At 56.2% G+C, this 20,689-nt stretch overlaps 1 long non-coding RNA gene across 4 annotated transcripts; it reads right to left on the bottom strand.

Moving 5' to 3' along the window:
• Positions 1-1,675: 1,675 nt before the first annotated feature.
• Positions 1,676-19,368, bottom strand: LOC123479124 (uncharacterized). Of its 4 annotated transcripts, none has more exons than XR_006654640.2 (3): positions 19,231-19,368; positions 17,083-17,206; positions 1,676-1,786 (listed from the first exon to the last, which is right to left on the bottom strand). It is a non-coding gene; the product is annotated as an uncharacterized lncRNA (long non-coding RNA). The 4 variants fall into 4 exon arrangements; XR_006654641.2 differs by lacking the exon at positions 1,676-1,786 and adding an exon at positions 2,944-3,546; XR_008426435.1 differs by lacking the exon at positions 1,676-1,786 and adding an exon at positions 9,640-9,966.
• Between the last annotated feature and the right edge of the window lie 1,321 nt (positions 19,369-20,689).

Raw genomic sequence — 20,689 nt, 5'->3', positions numbered from 1 at the left:
TAAGTGACTGACTGAATTATTGTTTTTCATTATAAACTTTCATTGTTGTTGTTGTTCAGTTACAGTTGTCCCTGAATGAATTCTTCAGTGGATGTGCAAGTGAGCAAACAAGTGACTGAGCTGGTGCACGAATTAGAGGTTAAGGAAACAATGAAGCAAATGGGCGAATGGAAGGAACAGTGAACGGGAAAGGGAGAAAGAGGAGATGAAAGGACAAACCCCTCCAGGTGGAGGGGCACCTTCAGCAGGGTCAAGCACATAACAGCAGTCCAGTGGCTCTGATTCACAAGCTTCCAGAGAGACCCTCCGACCCCAGCCCACGGGCCCCGGAGCCACAGCCTCTGCAGGTTGGCAAACGATGGCTCACGGGCCAAGTCTGACCCATCGCCTGTCTTCGTAAAACACAGTTGTGTTGGAACACAGCCACACTCATTCACTTACATGTTGTCTACAGCAGCAGAGGTGGGTATGAGACCTGCAAAGCTTAAAATAGTTTCCAGTGGACCCTTCACAGGAAAGGTTGCCCCTCTGTCCAGTAGAGCCTCTTGCTGGAGGGACCCTCCCTGCTGAGTGGGATCCTTCCCGCCTTCAGAGGGTCCTCGGGACCCCACATGCACACCCCTGGGACTGGGCCCTCACCACCTCTCCAGGTGGCCTCTCCTGCCCCAGCACAGCTCGGGCCTTTGAGAGCTCTTCCTTCTGCTGAGTGGAAATGTTCTGTCCTCCTTCTTGTCCCCACCCTGATCCCTGCCCGGTGTTTACCCTGACCTCTGCCCTGCTTCTCGTTCATCACCAGGCAGGACAGCTTAGGCCCGGCTGGATCCCTGTCTCAACCAGGGAGGCAAGTGAGTCACGGAGTCTGGAGAGGGGACATCTGCTTGGCTAATCTCATGGATTCTGCGAGAGAGACCCACGCCACCACACTACCTCTTGTTTGTGCTCTGGGCTGGCGCAGAAGCAAGCCTGACGGCAGGAGAGGGGAGATGCGCTCGCCCAGAATTGTGGGGTATTCTGGTCCTGAGTGTTTAGTTCAAGTTTGGTTTTGTCTTCAGCTCCTGGGATGACTTCCCAAGAGAGCTGGGGAAATCTGGCCTCAACTGGGCCTGTGCACCAGAAGGCAGCCTGTTCTCAGTGACCCTCATGCAGATGCCTGTACCCACGTTAGAGGAACGCACCTACATTGTACAGTTACAGGGCCAAGGCACCTGCTTTCCTGTTGCCTCTCTCATTCTGGAAACTTCTAGAATCATTTTAGAACCACATAAGCTTCAATGGGTTGCTGTGGACCCATTTTCACTCCACCGAGGCCTTGGCCCTGCGCCATGGGTGGGAAGACGGACACACCTCCAATGTGCCAGGACTCAGGGTCCCTTTAGGTGAGCAAGTCACTGATTGGCGGGCACCCGGCAGGGGAGAGGGCAAGGAGGGCAAGCTGAGGGCTGTGAGGCAGGAGACCTGAGTGCCTCAGCCCCGTGGAGGAAACTCAAAACACGCCAGGAGGGAACAGCACCAGCACAGCTATGGAGTCTGGAAGGCTTCTTGCCCACAGAGTCTAAGCGGTTTTATTAACCTCTGTTCAGGGCTCCCATCGCCTCTGTAACTACGACTACATGGAAAGGGCCCACAGATTTGGGGAAGAGAAGGGAGAGAGAGAGAAATAGGTGAGGAGAGCAGAGCCATTGCGACCACAGGTTCTGGAATCCGACTGGCTGGGTGCAGGCCTGGTAAGCAGGGCCCCCTCTCCTCGTCCGTCCGGTGGGGCTCATGATGCTGAGCTCACGGCCTGCTGAGGGTGAAATGAGGTAATGTGTGTCAGATGCCAGGCCCAGGGTCTGCCCCAAGCCAGGTGCTTGGCCAGGGGACACCCTTTCTTTCTGCATGGATGCAGTGTGGTTCTTATCACCTGCCATTTGAGTCTAGAGCTCAGCTTGAGCCCCAGAGTGAGGTTATGTCTGGTCACCCGGGGTGTGAGCCCTCCACCATCACCAGTCCAACCCAGCGAGGTCGGGGAGGGGCCACGCCACCGTGGGAGCGTACCTGGCCTGTGTCTGCCCCCGTGGCGTCACCTGCGCACTTTAATGAAAAATTCACTGCACGGAACAGAGCCAGGCCAGACCAGGAAATTGCAAAGTCGCGGGCGCCTTACCTCAGCACCACTGCACACGCTCTGCTTTTATAGCTCCACGTGTAATAACATAAAAGCATAATTTATTAAAGTATCACTTTAAGTGGGGATGGCAGGAGGGGGTCCATGCCCGAGGGGCTGTAGTGCCATATTGACCGGAGATGCCAAGAGAAGGGAACGGGACTCAGCGCTCACCGGCCTGCCAGTCACAGTCCACAGTGCCGGGGACTGGAGGGGCCAGGGAAGTGTCCACGAAGCAGAACACAAAGGCAGCATAACCTGGAGACAAGAGCCAGGCTGCACAGGTTTGAATTCTGGCTGTGTGACTTCAGATGGGTTAGCTGCCCTCTCTGGGCTGCAGTTTCATCTGAAAATGAGAGGCACTGCAGAAAGGCCCGTTTTTCCCAGATTGAAAGAGACTTCCAGGCACCGAGCAGTGCCAGGAAATGGCCTGAAATCACCTCATTAAACACAGAGGGGTATTTACACTGGGAGATACAAATATTTATCTCTGGACCAAGAAGGAGGAAGGTCTTTGGAACCTCAGTCTCATATCTGGCTCAGCCTCGCTTGGAGGGAAGGGACGGGAAGGAGGAAGAGGGCAGGAGGAAGGACACAGTGACAGAGGCAGGACAGGGCAGGGAGTCAGGCCAGCCTGGGTTCGAATCCCAGCTCTACCACCGCTGCGACCCTGAGCGTGGGCCCTTATGCCTCTGAGCCTCTGTGTCCTCACAGGAAACCTGGCATTCGAAACACCACAACCTCTTGAATGAAAGGAAGTTTCGAGGAGGTGATATGTGCCTGAAACCGGTGGGTGCTCAGTAATTACTGACTCTGTGCCAGGCACTGTCCAAGCTCCCAAGACCCTGCGGGAAGAAGGCGAACGAGCAGCAGGTACTGTTACTGGGAAACACGGGGTGGGGAAGAAAGGCCTCACATGGTGACCTGCAATACACTGAGGAGCTGGCAGCACCAGGGGGACAGGGCCGTTTAGCACACGGCCTGCACACAGGGCAAGAAAACCAGTCACTATGCGCCAAATGACTAGATACCCGGCAGGCCTCTCCTGGCTTTTGTTGGCCCACCCACCCCAAGGGAATAATAGATGGGCCACCTCCCAGAGAGGATACAAATTTTCAGAACCCAGATGCAAGGCCTCAGTCTGTCCAAAGAATTATATTTTTGGTGTTCTTGCATGGGATCTGGTTGCTGAAATGGGAGAGTTCTTGGAATCCAGCTGGTTCTCTCCACCTGTGTGGCTACCTGGTCCAGGCCACACTCCATTCCTGCTTGTCTATCATGAGAGCATTCTGGATGGTCCCCTTGCCTCCATCCCTGCTCCCATAGGCTTGTCACAGCAGCCGCTATGTTCTCATATCTTGGACGTGGTCAGGAGGGGCTGGAGTTGGCTAAGGACTGAACTAGGAGAAAGGAACACAAAGCAGTAGAGGAAGTGGTCAGTTGTGGGAAGAACTTCCCGAGTGTGGAAAAGAAGCGTCTTCAATGTGCCCTTAGGAGAAGTTGCAGAGGGTCTGACCTTCCAGTGCTGCTGTGAGGAGGTTATTTAGCTTTTTGACAGGGCCAAGGCACAGAGAGGGCCCAAAGCCCCCAAGAGCTGTGGACACCAGGACACTGGCAAGCAGACAGTATGAGCAGAGCAGACTGGTGGGACAGGGGCAAAGGCCCCCCCCCAAAGCACATGGCTGAGCAGCTGCCCTCCCACCAGACCTTATTTATTTAAAGTTGTGGTCGTTGCATTTGCTGTTTGTTGAAATGGCTCTGGGGCTGTCATCCCGGGAGCTCAAGCTCCAGGCCCCACTGGGAATTTGAAAGTGACATTCCTCTGCCCAGCTAAGAGGAGGGCAGGAGCCCAGGCCAGACGGGAGAATGAAGAGAAGGGCAGCTAGGGACAGGCCAGGGGAGACAGGGTCCCAGCAGGAACCAGACTTACACAAAACGGGTAACAGGAGAGAGATTTTCAGAGGAGTGGACGGAGTTAAGGACAATCAAGTAGGGACTGGCAACAGTGGGGAGCTGTTAGCATCCCCCTCCCAGAGAGCGAGGAGGGAGCAGTCACTGGAACCCAGGCAGATGGAGAGGGAGGAGGCCAGCCAGTGACCACTCCGAAGAGACGAGACGAAGCCAGACTCAAGCTCCCACCCTCTCACTGGCTGGAGCCAGGGGATGCGGTGTGAGCTGTCAGGTCCCAGAGCCCAGAGCAGGTAGGGAGGGCAGAGTGAGGGGGCAAACAGCTCTTATCAGCCCCGGGACTCCTCCCTTCCCAAAGGCCCCTGACCACGTGTAGCTCCGTTCCCAGAGGAAAAAAATAAAAGAGCCCAAGCACCTCTCTTGCAGCAGATGAAAAGCACAGGTGCCTAGGGAAGAAGACCCTTCCCCACCACCCTGCTTTTGCTCAGCCCATGTCCTCACTGGGTTTCCGTCTTCCCTCAGCTCCCTGTGGAAGTCCTGTTCCTCTGTAAGACCCAGCTCTGATGCCGCTCGCCGTTCACTGTTTTAACAGCTATTCACTCACAATCAGCATGGGCCAGAACCAGGCCTAATGGGTAAAGCCACCCAAGTCAGTCCTGGCTCTGCCCTTCCAAACGGAGGGAGTTCAGGCAAGTGGCATCCCCTCCAGGGCCTTCGTTTCTCTAGCTGAAAGAGTCTCACCTCCTGAGTGGAGGAGGGGAAGATTAAATAAGGCCCTAAGCACTGGCCTCCTGTTTGAAGTATAAAGGTCCTCAGGACTTGCTGACTCTTGTTGTTGCACTTACCTTCCTCACAGGGAAGGAACTGGACTCAGAAAGGGGCCGTGACTCACCCGATTCACCCAGGCCACAGAGGACCAGGGAAGAAGCTGGGATCCCAATTCCGGTCTCACCCCAAAGCTAGCCTTCTCATCATTGTACCAGGTTGCCTCCTTCTATGGGAAGCCTTCCTAGGTTGCTCAAGTGAGAAGAAATCTCTCCATCTTGGATGTGATTCCTACAGTTAAAACAGTAGCTATCACACACATAGCCGCACCATGCTAGGCACCCGTGCCTGAACTCATTTAGTCCTCATAACAACTCTCCAAGTCCTTCCTGCTGTCATCCCCACTGATGAGGAATCTGGGGCCCAGAGAGGTTAAGTAACACAGCCACTTGGGCCAGCATTTGAACTCAGCTCTGCTTGCTTTTTAGGCTTTCTCTGATGTGCCCATCTCCCCTCCAGAAAAGAAGGAAGCTGCCTCAGGTCAAGGCCAGCTGAGCATCACCTTTCTTCCTCCAAACTCCAGTGCGGGGCCTCTCTTGGATATGGCTGGGTGAAGACCTGTTGGTTAGGGAAAGCTGATGGGGAAGGTGAGGAGAGCAGCGAGAAGGGCCAGAGTAGGGGTCACCTCCACCTTGCAAACCTGTTCCCCACCCCACCAGATCCCCTATTCTTTCCCAGATGGGGCACCAGCCTCCTTGGTGGTCAACCCCACCCCCACCTGACAAAAGCCAGCTTCTTCTGAAACACAAATCCGTCCCTGGCCCACCAGCCCCAAACCTTCTAACCTCTTCCCATCCCCTTCTGGAGCAAACCAAGCTCCTTAACTGGGCATTCTGGATCCCCATGATAAGGCCCCGCCTGCTTCTCATGCCTGTGCCCTCAAAGACATAAATATCTCCTCTCTCCCAGGACTCCCTCACTTATTCCCCTACTTTTCTAGAAGCATCTCTAGGTCAGGGATAGTCCTTTCTATCCACCACCCTCCATGCCTTCACCTGATCTAATGTCTGGGCCTCAGCAGGTGCCCAACTCTTGTTCATTGAGTTGGAACTGCTGGCCCGGGAGATCTGAATTCTGGTCCCAGTCTGGTCCCAAGTCTGAACTTTTCTCAGACACATGCCTTTCCTACTCCTGAGCCTCGATGTCTCGCTCTGTATGAGGAAGGATGTGAACAGCTCTTTGGGCGCTTGGACACTGTGGGTCTCTCTCCTGCATGGTCACACACACGCGTGCACATGCACACACACAGGGCCCATGCCAGCCTCTCCTCAGGACACTGAGCTTCTCGGGGATTGAATTACCAACAGTTCATCAGTGGGAGGAAGGGAGGTGGGGCAGGGAAGGGAGCTGTGAATTCCGCACACCAGGCCTGTCCCCGCAAGGCCTGGACCAAATGCCACAGTGTGTCTCTGCCCATCTGCCTCTGGAGTGGAGCGTGGGTGGGGGTGGAGGTACGGGCAAGGAGGGATTCCCCAAAACTGAAATGCCAAAGAAAGAGACCCAGGGAATCTCACACAGACTCACATACCTGCTCTTTCCTCACAGACACTACCATACACTCGTGCGTTCATAGATGGGCACACACTTAACACACGTGTGTCCCGCACACACATTTACACATATACATGGTACTCTTATATTCAGTCAACAAACATGCGCTGAGGCAGTTTGCTAAGGACTAGCTCTCCATTTCTCACTTTCTTGTGAGACACAGCCCCACATTTGGTCACATCCTTAGACACACACGTACCAGTAGCCCACACAAACACACAAACCCTCGGCTCGAGCTGCAGGCTCCTTCCAAGGCCCTGTGAGGGCCTCGCAACACGTGTGCGTGGCGGTCAAAGCCAGGGAAGGCAGGGAAATCAGCGGCAGAGGCTTGTGCCAGGAAGTTAATTAATAAAAATATTATGATATTTTTCTGAATTTGGTAACGTTTGTGGCATTTCTCAGTTTTAAAGTTGGGTGATTTGTTTGGTTTCTTTTCTCATTTTAAAGGCTCTTCAGTGTTTGTACTTTTGTGTTTCTTTCACAAAGAAGGACCTGAGACGGAACCCACGTGCGGCCTCACCAAGCCCGAGCCCGCCCCTGCAAGCACTCAGATGTCTGCACTCTCTCTCTGTCGGACTCACACTGTCGCGCATGTGTTCATATCCCCACACGCTCCATGAGTCCAGGGCAGTGTCACTCATGCACGGGACACACAGTCTCTCTCACACCTGCCTCCCATTCCCACGTCAGACAGGTGGGCGGCCCAGGGCATCTCGGCTCAGCTGGCCTCGGGACAGACCCCATCACCCCGCCCCTGCAGGCTCCGGCCCTGCTGATTGAGGACACCTGGCACTCCCTGGCTCACCCCCAGCACTCACAAAACCACGCACTCCCCGAGATGCCTGCCCCTCACCCTCCCACTCCATCCTCAACGGTGGACCATCCACGCACCCTGCCCCTGCCCCACACCCACCACCACCTCAGCAGGAAACCACAAAACCCACAAAACATCCCGGAATTCTCTTCGGATTCCTCCTCATTGCCCAAAGACAGTTGGCGTTGATAAGGAGACAAGAGAATTGGAATTACGCAGTCCTTCCCAGGTTCAAGTCCTGATTCTGTTTCCCCGTCTGTAAAATGGAGGAATAGCCCTGCCTCATAGGCAGGCGGCGAGGGCTGACTGCGCAAACATAGCGAAGTACAGAGCGAAGACCCAGCACGTGGTCTCGGCCATTCTGTTTTCCCTCTGTGACTGAGGGAGGGGGGCAGGAGCCCTACCCCTCGGGGCAGCCCCTCCTCCCACAACCACCCCCCCCACGGCCCCCCACCCCCGTCAGCCACATCACCCTCTCGGCCACCCGAGTGCTGGGCTCACCAGCGCACCTGCTTCGGAGGGCTCTAATTTCCTGTGAGTGTAAGAATTCAGGTCAGACACCGCCCGAGGCCCACGGCCCCCTCCCAGCGGAAACCCATAAATAACCTGGCTCAGGCTGCCTGGCCCCGGGCACGAGACTTTCTCTCTTCACTCACCATCACGCTTTACCTCTGTACAGCTCGGCCAGGCAGGTACAGCGAGTTCCACAGACGCACAGGGAACTGAGGCCTCGCCGAGTGTGAGTTTGAAATTCTGACCTATGCACTCGTAGGAACTTCCTGTAAGATATGCCCTTCCCAACCCTCCCCCTCCCCCAAATAAGTGCCCTGTCATCAGCTCCCAGGGGGGCCAATGACTTACACCTGAAATCCACTCATTAGCGCAAACTTTTCCTGTAAAGAGCCAGGTAGAAAACACTTTCAGAGTCCACCGCCAGGCAGTGTTGAAGCTACTCAACTCTGTTGATGTAGCGCAGACAATATAGAAACGAATGGACGTGGGTGTGTGCCAATGACACTTTTCCCCAAAACAGGTGACAGGCCAGATGGGCTGTGATGTGCCCAACCCTGAGTTGGGGCACAGACCCTGCACCGGGCTGTGCTGCCGTCGAGTTGAGACCCCAGCTTACGAGAGCTCAGAGCGCCCTGGGAGTCGGTGGCTTTGGCTCAGCGGTGGCCAGAGGATGAAACTGAGGTCCGGAGCAGGGAGGCAGCCTGCCCAGGGCCCCCCCACCCCTGCTGCCCAGAGCTGGGCCTCCCAGTTCCTCGTCTTGCGCTCTGTCTGCAGCATCACAGACCATCCTCCAAGCTCAGAACTCACGGCCTCCTGCTCGCACCCCTCGGCTCCCTGGATCCTAAGTCTGGGGTGAGCTGGGCCCTTGTCTGTCTCCCACATGGACCAGGGGCTTCCCTAAGCCCCAGGATTTGACATGACCATCTCAGTCCAGGGTCTACCCCAGCAAGACAGGGAGACACATGCAGAATGGGGGCGCCAAACCCCCATTCCAGCCCAAGACCTGGGTCTCTCAGCCTCGGGGTTACTGACTTTAGGGCCCAGATAATTCTCTGTGATAGGGGCATCCTGTGCATTGTAGGCTGTTCAGCACCATCCCTGACTGCTACCCATCAGATGCCAATAGAACAGTGTATACACACACACACACAAACACACACCACCAGTCGTGACAGCCAAAAATGTCTCCATTGACAAATGTCCCCTGGAAGGCCAAGTCGCCCCCATGAGGTCCCTGCCCTAGGCCAAGCTGAGGGTGAGAGCACGCCCTGTGTGAGAAGGCTCCCTTCCTGCCCTCACTCTGCCAGCACGGCTGGGGACTGGCACCTTCCTCTCGGTGGCCTCAGTTTCCACAGCCCAGGATGGGTCTGTGCCAGTAACTGCAGCTCTGGCCAGAGGGGGGAGGGGGGGAGGAATGCGACCACAGCTGCAGGGTCCAAAAGTGCTGAGGAGACAAGAAGACGTTTCCCTGTGAGTCAGGAGCCAGGAATGTGTCGCCCAGAGTGGCCACGAGCCAGAGCCCCCCACACGCCGCCCCCTCCCCATCCACCCCTCCCCTCAGAGCATCTGCCTTTTATTAGAACAGAAAAGGTGGCAGGTGCCAGGTCTCTGAGAGCCTGTTAAGCCAATAAACTCCTCGAGCACCAGAGAGGGGGCTGCTGGGCAGGAAGCTGCCCTAGGAAGGACCCCCTGCCCTGGCCCGGCCCAGGAGAAGGAACCCTGGGCGGAGATGGAAGCCTAGGGGTCTGGCTCCGTCCTACCCTGGCCCTGGCCCTGGCTGTGCCACCTCAGGCTGGGCATTTTGAAGTGCTGGCCTGTGTTTCCTTCTCTATGAAGTTATTGCTGTTTGTCATTATTTGATTGTTTTTTAATGTCAGTTTTTGCTTGTAACGAAACCCAGCGCACCGCAAGCCGAAACTGCGAGGCGCAGTGACTCCCCTCCGTCGTCTCCCCCACGGAACAACAGCTGCCTCGGAGCCCAGCGAGGGCCTGAGCTTTCACATCTATAAATGGGGGGCCTGCCCTGCCCGGGGGCTCGGCTGGTGGAAGCACCGTCCCACACACCAGAAGGGCATGTGTTTGATTCCCAGTCAGGGCACATGCCTGGGCCGCAGGGTTGATCCTGGTCAGGGTGTGTATGGGACGCAACAAATCGGTGTTTCTCTTTCTCTTTCTCTCTCTCTCTCTCTCTCTCTCTCCTCCGCCAACTCTGAAATCAATAAACATATTGTCAGGTGAAGATTGAAAAAAGTGGGTCTCACCCATGTGTCTCCAACAGGGTTTGGGGGTATCTGAGAGAACATGGGTGCTTTCAGACTGCATATTCCCTTCCTCTCTTCCTTTCCCCTCCATCCCGCTCCCTGGCTTTGGACAGAGCCAGCAAGCCCATCGTCCCAGCCCCCCACATCATCTCCCTCTCCCTCATCCTCAGGGCTCTGCCAGCAACTCCCCAGAGCCCACACTCAGGACCGCCCCCACTTCCTCCTCCTGGTCCTGATTCCAACCTGGACTCTAACTTAGAACAGCTTCAAAAGCCACACCTCCTCCAGGAAGCCCGTCTGGTTGGTTCATGGCCAACACAAATCAAGCAGGAACTGCAAGAAGCACCTCCAGAGACCCTTGCCCTCAGCTGGGACATCGTCCACCTGCCAAGTGCCAGGCCAGGCCCTTTGCGAACATGGTCCTTGAGTCCCCACAGCACAGCCACAAGGCAGGAACTAGTCTCCCACACTTCCAAGTGTGGGAACCGAGGCTCAGAAAGGTGGGGTTGACTTGTTAAGTTCATGCATTCCCCGCAGTGCCAGGAGGTCCAGTTCAGATGTTTCAAAGGTTCACATGCACTATAGAAGCTTCTGGTTATTTCTTATACTATTCTCTTTGATTACAAATATTTCTTACAGCTGCATCAAACCCTTTGCAAAGCAAAGTAGATTGAAGAAACTGTTGGTAGATGACAGGATAGGATTGATATGGAGTCAGTAAAAATAACTGCTCCTGCACACACACACCCTGGAAATGATGGGCCCTAGGACAGGCTGGAGGTCCACCCCTGTCACCTCCTACTCCCCAGGGTCTCAGTATCACTTGAGGAAAGGCAAGTTCTTGCCCTGGCGCTGTCTTCCTCACACCTCTGGACCTAGACCAGTATCTTCCATCCCCTTCTGACACCCAGCCCAGACCGGGTTTTCACTGGCTGGTAAGTGGGGATGTTTCATTTAAAAAAAAATTCTGAGGCTGAGTGAAAGGCAGCTGCAGGGTCTCTGGACCGAGTCCTGGGCCAGGAGGCAGGTGATGCGCGCCCTGCCACTATGGGGGCACCTCCCCTGAGAAGTCCCCTCCTCCCACAGAGCATGTGTCCCTCACCCTTCCAGCTGCCTCCATCTCTAGCCTGCAGACGCTCATGAATGTTGAGGCCCTGTCCACTGTTTGTATCAATTAACGCAGGAGTGTTGTTGCCCCATTTTACAGATGAAGAAGCAAGGGCTCCAGAAGGGTTACGCACGTGCCTGGGCTTCTCCCACCCACTCCCACCCCAGACCTTGCCCAGGCTGGGTCCAGTCTTGCCTTCTTCCCAGAAGCCTGGCTCAGTGAGGGCATGTGCCAGAGCTCTTCCCAAGGGCCCTGGCTATGCCAGGAAGACACTAGCCCTGGCCCCAGAGGCTCCAGGGAGGGGCAGGAGCCCAGTCGTCCTCAGGGGCTCCCATGCGCACACTCACCCCCTCTGTGCCCCTGGCAGGCACTGCCCAAAAACCACAGCCTGGCAGCAGCTGGGTGGGTCCTGGCAGAAAAGCCAGGGCAGGCAGAGGTATCAGCTGCTCTCCTGGCCTTGGCTGAGGACCAGAACAGGCCAGCCCTGAGGGCCCAACTGTGCCAGCCTTGACTTCCAGGCATCAGCCAGCCCCAGACCCTCCTACCCCCATTTCCCCAGGGGCCCTCCCTCTCCACTCACACGGGCTGTGCCCTGGGAGCGAACATGCCTTCTGGACCGCCCTAATAATAACTAGGAATAACCCCAACAGCACTACTGTCGGAGGCCCAGGGGGTCCCTTTCCCGACTCTCGGCCACCTAATGACCACCCCCTAAAACCCAGCATGCTTGAATCATTCTCTTTATTCTCAGAGTCCTCAAAAGTTAGAATTCTTCCTTTCATCTGAGCACGTATGAGCCATCTCCTTTCTCTAGAACCTTAAAGCGTGAAGGCTTCCCCCCCTTTGCTATCAGGATGATAAAAGACCACTGCCAAACAGGACTCGAGGGCTCCAAATAGTACGAATGGAGAAACTGAGACCCAGAGATGGACAGTGCCTTGCCCCAGGGCATACGGTGAGACGGCCCGGTTGGGATAAGGACCCAGGTGTATGGCTCCTCAGTTGATGCCTGTGGCCCCAGAGCTTCCAGCCCCCAAGTAAGGAAGACTCCCTCTGGGGCCCTGACCCTCCTGCCAAGCCAAGGCTTCCCACCCTGTCCCAGAAGGCAGTTTTTTTGCCAGCCCCACCTCTGCCCAGCCCTCTGGAATGGCCCCCAGATCAGGGCCTATATCCCAAACCTGCAGCAGGGCAGGAGACACCCCTTCCCCCAGTCAGGGTGCACGGGCCTCCGGTGCCACCCTGAAAATAGCCCGGCTCTCTGGCTCACAGATCAGGTTGCAGCCACCCTGTCCAGATGGGCGCTGGCAGGGCAGGCAGCACTTCCCCTCGCACTGCCTATGCCTGCTCCCACCTCACACGTCAGCACTTGGGCCTAGGCTTAGATCACAGCCTCCCTCTGGACACGGCCTTTTCTGGAGGCTGTTGGGATGGGAGCAATGGCGGGGAGGTACTCAGCTATTGGAAATCGGGAAGAAATGTGCGGGGTGGTTCCCAGAGAGAAGTAGAATTCAAGAGTTCTTTCACTGCCATAGATCTGCTGTGTGGTTTTGGAGGAGTCAGTTGCCCTCTCTGAACCTCTGTTTTCCTCCATCTGTAAAATACAAAAAGTGCTCAGTCCACCCAGGGGCTATGATACAGCAGTAAACAGACCAAAGTCTCTGCCTTCAAGGAGCCCACCTTCCAGGAGTCGGCAAACCCTGGCCCAGGCCGTTGGGTCTAGAGCCTGGGTATGTAGCCCACACGTTGTATGCCAGGGGCCCAGGGCACCCAGGAGTGGAAGGAGTCGTTCTACTTTATTTAGGGTGGTCTAGGAAGACCTGTCTGAGGATTTGGGTTGAGATCCCCATCACGGACCAGAGAGCTGGGGATTATGGGTAGGACCAGAGGAACCTCATCCCCTCCCCCAAACCAGGCCTGTAGGAATGAAACTAAGGTTTCTGTTGCAAGCACTCCACTGGACTCAGCCCAATGCCTTCTGTCCCTTAAGACTCAGTAGTGCCTGGGCCCTGTGGTCCAGAGGGACTCAGCTAGAAGGGGGATGGAGAGGCCGAGGTCCAAGGGCCTAGACAGCCTAAGAGTCTTGACTCTAACCCTAAGGCAAAGGAAAGTAGCTGGAACCCCAAGTGACCAAACCTGGGGTCCAGGGAGTAAGGCTACCAGCCTCAGAGACACCCCTGCATTACAGGGTTAGGACCCTGGAGCTTCAGGGGGTGCAGGGGTCTGTGGTGGGCGGGGGCTATGCAGGTCCCATGATGAAGGGCTCCTTCTTACTGTGACCATGCCCCCCACCCCCTCCAGAGGCCTGAGTGCAGTAAGAACACTCTGGAACTTCATGGTCATTACCCCATTCAACCCTCTCAGCAAGCCCTCAAGGTTTCAAACAGAGAAACTCAGAGTGTCTTGCCCAAGGTCACACACCTGGGAAACGGCAGAGGTAACTATCCGAGCCCACAATTTACATGCTTTATTTCTCAGGGGAAAATGAAGATGAAGTCCATTTTTTAAAATCTTCGACTTGGGGTTTGTTGTTGTTGAAGTCGTCTGTTGTTAAAGCTCATTTAACCTCTTTTTTATTTAAAGATTTTTTCATGTGCTCTTTCTGAGCCCAGAATCACCGCTGTGCTTTGGAACACACGACCCAGCGTTGCGCACATGGGTGCATGAAAGCAAGTCAGTCAGCTCTGCTCCGCCCTGCCGTCCGCGCCACCTTCCACGCCCTTCTCCAGGCCAAGCACCCTCCTCAGCCTCAGACTCCGCCTGGCTCTCTCCTTCTTCAGCAAGGGAACGTTCCGGTAGGGCCTACTGTGTGCCGAGTTTTGCCAGGAGCCCCAGGCAGGCTCACAGCAACCCCTCCCTGTCCCAGAGACACAGGGACAAGCCTGTGAGTACATGAGCGCGAGCCAGGCAGCCCCACAAGATAGGCAGTGGGGTCTCTTTCCTCACCGAGGCACCCAAGCGCTTGGGGCGAGATTTGCCACAAGGTAGGTGCTCAGTAAATAGTTGTTGAATGAATGAATTCGCCAAGATGGAAAACCCAAAGGATGAAGCCAGTTTAGAGGAAGCTGATGTTGAACTTGAGGTACCCAAGGGCCACCTGAGGGAGGAGGGTGGTCAAGTATCCAGTGTTGCCGGTCAGAATGTGGAGCTTGGCAAAGAATTGGAGCAGAGAAAAGTGTCTGTTTGGCTCAAATTCAGCTGCACCCGCCCCCCAAGCTGTCCCCTCCCTCATGCCCCCGCACCTCCCTGCCCAAGGAACTAAGAGGGGGTCTGAGAGCTGCCCCTCCCCACAGACCCCCTCCAGCCCCAGACTGGCCAGCCCTGCGCCCTCCCTCTTCTAAGCTGCCCCAACAAAAGCTGCCCTTGTAGGAGCCAGGACCATCGTAATTAAAAAGGAAACATAATAAAGCCTCACTCTCAAGCCAAATCCCCATCCCTACAGCGGACGCCCGGCCCGCCCCGCAAGACCCGTGGAGGACACACGGCCCCTTTGTGAGCCCTGGGTGAGGGCCACTCCTGCCCTGCCCCACCCAGCCAATGGCCTCCCTCCCCTCCCTTCCCACACACCCGACCCCCGATGGCCCTCAGACCCCAGCTGAGAGAGCCCAGCCTCCTCTTTTCACAGGCAGGAAACTGAGGCCCAAAGAGGCAGAGCCTGAACCCAGGCCCACAGGTCCTTCTGCCCAGCAACAGTCCAGAGAGTGTCCTCTCTCCTGAGAGTCCTTGCTCCATGCCCCAGAGCAGGGGACCCAGATGGACAGGAAAGAGCTCAAGTCATGGAGCCCTTCTCACCCAGCCGAGGTGAGAAGGGGACCCCTGCAATGAAGCGTCACCCACTCAGCAAGGCCCGGAGAGACTAGATTTGCCTGCGGTCACACAGCAGGGAGGAGGCAGCCCGGAATCCAAACTCCAGTCTCCTGGCCCCACAAAACTCTTTGCATGGAGTGACCGGCCCGCCCTGAGCCCAGATCCAGGTCATGTAGGCTCCAGGCATCGGAGTTGGGTCTCTGTACTGTAGAAGGGGGGTGAGGGAGAGGCACCTCAGCCCTCCTCCTGTGACTGGAGTCAAGCCCCCTGTGGGGGCACAGTGAGAACTCCCAGGGGGCTTCCAGAGCTGCAGGACAAGCCTCCCTATATCAACAGCACTGGAAAGTGAGGACAATACTATGTCATCCCTTCTGAATTTCCAGAAGTGAGGGAGTCCCCCACAAGGCCCAAGTCAACATCTTCTCCCAAATCTGCCCCCCCCAGGCCACCTCAGCCATCTGAGTGGCCTCAGACACTGAGCTCAAAGCTTTTGCCCTTTGGCCTTATCCCAGGGGACCTCTCCTATCACCCCAGGGCCCCAGCTGGGAACAGCCCAAGGTGAAATTGTGGTACTGGCTGAGGTTGTTGGGGTCCTGCCCCCTCCCCTCTCAGGGTGTCTGTTCCTGGCCCCCGTCTGCCTCACCCTCCTAACTACCACCTCCAACAAACATTCTCACATTCTCCCCAGGCCATCTGAGACCCCCCCATAGAGGTGGTCACAGCTGGCAAAGGCTTGGAGAGGGGCAGGGAGACAGAACCAGCCTTCAAGTGACCGGGGAGCGGGAGCGGGACCCCTCCCCGGTGAGGCACTGTTAAGGGGTCCGACGTGAGGGGCACTGCCACTGTGCACGTGTGAAGACACCAGGTGGCTGTGGCATCTGAGGGTGGGCAGGGCAGCAGGCCCGCTTTGAGCTTTTATTCCAAGAGCTCTCTGTTTTGCATGTAAGCCTCCCTTCCTTTTGGGGAAAACTCTCCTGTTATTTTCATATCACAGAAAAGGAAACTGCCCGAGGTCACACAGCCGGGTGGGCGGTAGAGTTTGAATTTAAAGTCAGGTCTGTCTGACACCCACGCCTGCAGGGGGTATACACAATGTTTGACAGCCAGCGCAGTCGGTCCCTGCCGGAGTCACCAGTCCCGCCCTCTGTACTGCTGACCCCTTCAGCACTAAGTAGGGGCAGGGACAGAGGTGCCAGTCATCACCTGTTCTAGTCACGTCAGCCAACTCCAAAAACCCCAAGAAGTATGCGCATGTAAGAGTGACTGTGAATGCATGTACACATGTGTACATGTGTGTTCAGGGAGGTGCTGATAGGCCTGGTACATGGGGCCCATCCATAGTCTGCCACTTCCATCTGTCCCCATGGTCCAGCCCCTTTGGCCAGAAGGATTGAGGAGGGGACACCTCTGGCACCCAGAGCAGGCAGCAGTGGCCCCTGCGCGCTCCTGTCCCGCAGAGCCCGCCGGAGCGCGCGGGGATTAGGTAGATAATGCCTCTTGTAAGAACAAGGGATTGTTGCAAAGGGGAAATGAGAGTGGGGGGCTGGGGGGGCCAGTTCAGATTTCTCCTGGGGTGAAAACTGAGCCCCCCGGGAGGAGGAGCCCCGCCTGCCAGGTCCTAATCCCCATGGCTCTCGGCAAAACCCCAAAGAAGAGGCTGTTCACAGGCAGCAGATTCCTGGGATTCATTAATTCTGGATTTGCAAGAGGGACAGCCCTGGGGTTCCTCCTGCAGGCAGCAGCCTGAGCGGGGCGCTGGGTGCTGGTGTCAGCAGACATGCTGGGAGCCATGAGGAAAGGGGGCCCAGTCTCACACTGCAGGCCTTTCTGGCTGAGCTTGGGCTTCCTGGGCTCCAGGGGGTAAGGGATACACACTGGGCCGCCCAAGGGAACAGAGTCCACCCCGACCCTTGCCTCACTCCAGAGCTGTCTGTCTTTGACCAGTTCTTAGCTGCTAAATTTTATTCTCTTCTCTTTATGAGCTGTAAATTACACCCAATAAAATTACGCACAGGTCTTAAATGTACAGTGTGATGAGTTTTAACAAGAAACCCTGGTAATCACCAGGAGGAAGATACAGACCATTTCCATCCTCCTGGGAGGCTCCCCCCTACCCGTCCCTGCTGATGCCCCAACCCAGGCAACCACTGACCTGTTGTCTGTCTCCACAGCTGGGCTTTGTGTCTTCAAATCCCAGTCTCGCTCTGCTATTTGTATGCAGCAAAATGTAGATTGAGCCACGCGGTCCTGTGAAATACTGGGTCCGTAGATTTCACCTAGACAGAGGGATTGATTCCTGGTTAAATCAGTTAGCAAACCCCAGGGTCTCCCCTGGCCCAAGGATCCTGGGCTATTAGGTGTCCAATCCTATGAATTCGCCTCCAGGATCTTTCCAAGTCTTCAACACCCTCCCTGTCTCCACCCCAGTCTTGTGTACACCCCTCCTTCTGCCACAGCCACCTCTGATCTCCCCACTCCCACCAGAGTCTCCCTTGCTGCTCACTCAGCCCCTGCCCCAGCCCTCCCCAGTCTGCACCAGAGCAGCTCTCCAAATGCATGTCCCTCCCCATCGCCCATACAAGGACCGAGCTTCTTTGCTGGCACTCTGGGCCTTCAGGGTCCACCCTCTCTCCGTCTCTGAGTCTCACCCATCAGTATCTCCCATCACACCCTGGGCTCCCACCCACAGAACCACTCCAGGTGGTAAGAACTCTCTGTGTTTTTTCTCCCTCTTTCTCTTTTCCATGCTTCTGCTCATGCCGTTCCCTCTGCCAGAAATGCCCCACTCAGGAGCTGCCCAGACCCAGCTGGAATGCTGCCATTCCAGGGGGCCTGCCTTGAATCCCTTCACCCAGCTGGGCCAGTTTCCCCACCACCCCTGCCCTGTCACCCGGCCTCCCATGCCTGCCCTACCTCGGTCTGCACCCTTCCCACACCTTGACTTCCAGCTTCCAGGGACAGAGTCTTGTTCCAGTCTGGACCCTGGGGCCCAGGCCAGGGTTGGCACATAATAAATCTCAGCAAGGCCCTATCACCACATCTAACCTTACACTCCTCAGCTCTGACCTGTTGCTCACCTGGGCACAGAGAAACTGGATTGAGTTGAACTGAGTCGGCAATGTGGCACTGGGGCAGAACTGAGACACAAGGGGTGAGGGGAGCAGGAAGGGGGGGGGTCACGTCCAGTCCTCCAAGGACGCGGCAGGTATGGGTTCAAATCCTTCCCCAGCAGTTGCATGACTGGACAAAGTCACTTCAATTCTTGAGCCTCAGTTTCCCCGTCGGTAAACTGGGCATGCACATAACATCCACTTCACTGTTTGGTGTATGTGTGCATGTTCGTTGTTTGTTCTGGGTCCACTGACATTCTGGGTGCCACAACCTTGGCATAATGTGGCCTCTGACAGCCACTGTCAAGTGGGTGGAAGGACGGAGGACAGAGGGAAGGCAGGTTAGTATCCAAATGATAGCAGGTGGGGAAGACAGGTGGTCCCCAACCCCTAGGGCCAGAGACCTCTTCCCACCAGCCTCCAGAATCCCGCTGAGTCCCTGCTCGTTCAGCTGTCCTCCAACGCAGGCCTCCCTGTCTCCAACATGGTGGACAGGACAAAAGGTCAGAACGATCGAGTCGGGCAGAGTCAGGTGGGAAGAAAGTGAGGAACGAACTGTTCACGGCAGCACCACTCACGAAGCACAAACCCTGGGAACGACCCGAACACCCATCGGTAGACAAACAGGTGGACAACACGTGGCGTGTCCACGTCACGGCCGTGGAAAGGAGTGCGGCACTGACGCCTGCCACGACGTGGACCTAGAACATCTGACGCTACATCTACATGAAGGAAGCCGGTGACGGAGACCGCATGTCATATAAATTCATTTACACAAAACGTCCCGAACAGGCAACTCCATAGAGACAAAAAGTAAGAGCAGTTGCCTGGGCGGCAGTGGGGTGGGGGGTGGGACTAGGGAGTGGTATTTGAAAGGTACAAGGTCTCTCTTTGCGGTAATGAACGTGGCCCAACACTGACGGTGGTGACGGCTGCCCTGTCTGCCACTACTCTCAATGCCATCACATGGTATACCTTAAATAGGTGCCCTGTAGGGTGAGTGAATGGTAGCTCAATACAGCTGTTCCTACAAAGACTAGGAGAGGCCAGGTAAGGGAGGAGGTGTCCAGCACGGGCAGAAAAGGGCATGGGGTGGAGGTAGGCAGGCTCGGCAGGAAAGCGAAGCCCTGGATTTCATAAGACCTTACTTTGCTCTCCCACCAACCCTGCAGAGAAGGTTACTATCCTACCTGTTTAACAGAGGCGAAAGCCGAGGTTCAGAACATGCTGCCCAAGATAGCACAGCCTGGAAACTGGGGCTGGAAATTAGAGAGACGGGCCTAGCCCAGGCCTGCCCGCCTTGCCCCTCCATGGGCTTCCCCGACACTCCAGGAATGTGAGGCTGGCATCCCCAGCCTGGCATGGGCTGCCCCGATAAGCTGGAGGGCAGAGGGCGAGGCCACCATGCTGGCACCAGCTCCACCCAGGCAGATCTGCACAGGCGCGGGCATCCCAGCTCAGCCCGTACAGCTGCTGCCCAGCCCTGCACCCCGGGCCAGGGCCCTGTCTCCTCCCTGGGCCAGCCCAAGCAGCTGGAAACCCCTGCCCGCCCGATGGGAGCCGGCCTGGGTGCCCAAGGATCCCAGGGTCCTTTGGGTAGCATCGGAGGCTACAATGGTGGCTGTCAGTAACCGGGGTTCCAGGTGTATAACCCAAGAGGGGACACGAGCCATGTGTGTGAGCATCAGGAGTGAGTTTGTGGGAGAGTGTCCCATGTCACTCAGGCTGTGGGTGCGAGTGTGTGTGAATGTGTGTGGGAGAAGACACAGACATGGGTGAGGACAGGTGTGCCAGACTGGGAGTGGGAATGCACTGGGGTGTGTCCTGGACCTTAAGGAACAGAGTGGATGGAAGTGAGCACCCACAGGTGGGTAAAATGTGACTGCGAGGACACCAAGTGTGAGACTGTGTCAGGGGTGTGAGACAGTGCTGTGCCTGGGGGGTCCAAGGGTGCCCCGTGCATGAGAGGTGAGAGGCCCAGGATGAGCAAGTGTGCGAATAGGTGTGAGTGTGACAACCTGTGGTGAGGATGTGTGAGTGGGGTGTACCCTCACAGATGCCTTGGGGCCTAAACACCCATATGTGTCCCCTCTTCCTCCAGTGGCTGTCACCCTCCAGGGACTGCCTGGGCCCTTCTGCCTTTCTTTTCCTCTCCCTCTTGGGAGGCTGCTAGGAGATGTCAACAACAGCAAGCAGCAAAAATCAGGTAAAGAATTCAGTAGCTGAGCCCTGGCTGATGTGGCTCAGTAGACTGAGCACCAGCCTATGAACCAAAGGGTTGCTGGTTCAGTTCCCAGTCAGGGCACCTGCCTGGGTTACAGGCCAGGTCCCTGGTAGGAGGTGCGTTAGAGGCAACCACACATTGCTGTTTCTCTCCCTCTCTTTCCCCTCTCTTCCCCTCTCTCTAAGAGATAAATAAAATAATATCTTAAAAAAAAAAAAGAATTCAGCAGCTGAATCGATGAACAAATGAGTGGCTGAAGAGAGGGCTGGTCAGGAGCCCTCATCCTGCCCTGACTTTACCCTGGCCACCCTGCTCCAGCCAAAGCCCCAGAAAGTTCAGGGCTCCAGCCCTCTCCTGGCCTCAGCAGCTCAGAGAGGTAGAAGGCATCTGGGGTCAAGACCTACCTTCCAGGACAGGCAAGGGCA

This window comes from Desmodus rotundus, chromosome 3, assembly GCF_022682495.2.
Source record: "Desmodus rotundus isolate HL8 chromosome 3, HLdesRot8A.1, whole genome shotgun sequence".
Taxonomy (NCBI): domain Eukaryota; kingdom Metazoa; phylum Chordata; class Mammalia; order Chiroptera; family Phyllostomidae; genus Desmodus; species Desmodus rotundus.
This window is presented reverse-complemented; position numbering and strand designations above follow the sequence as displayed.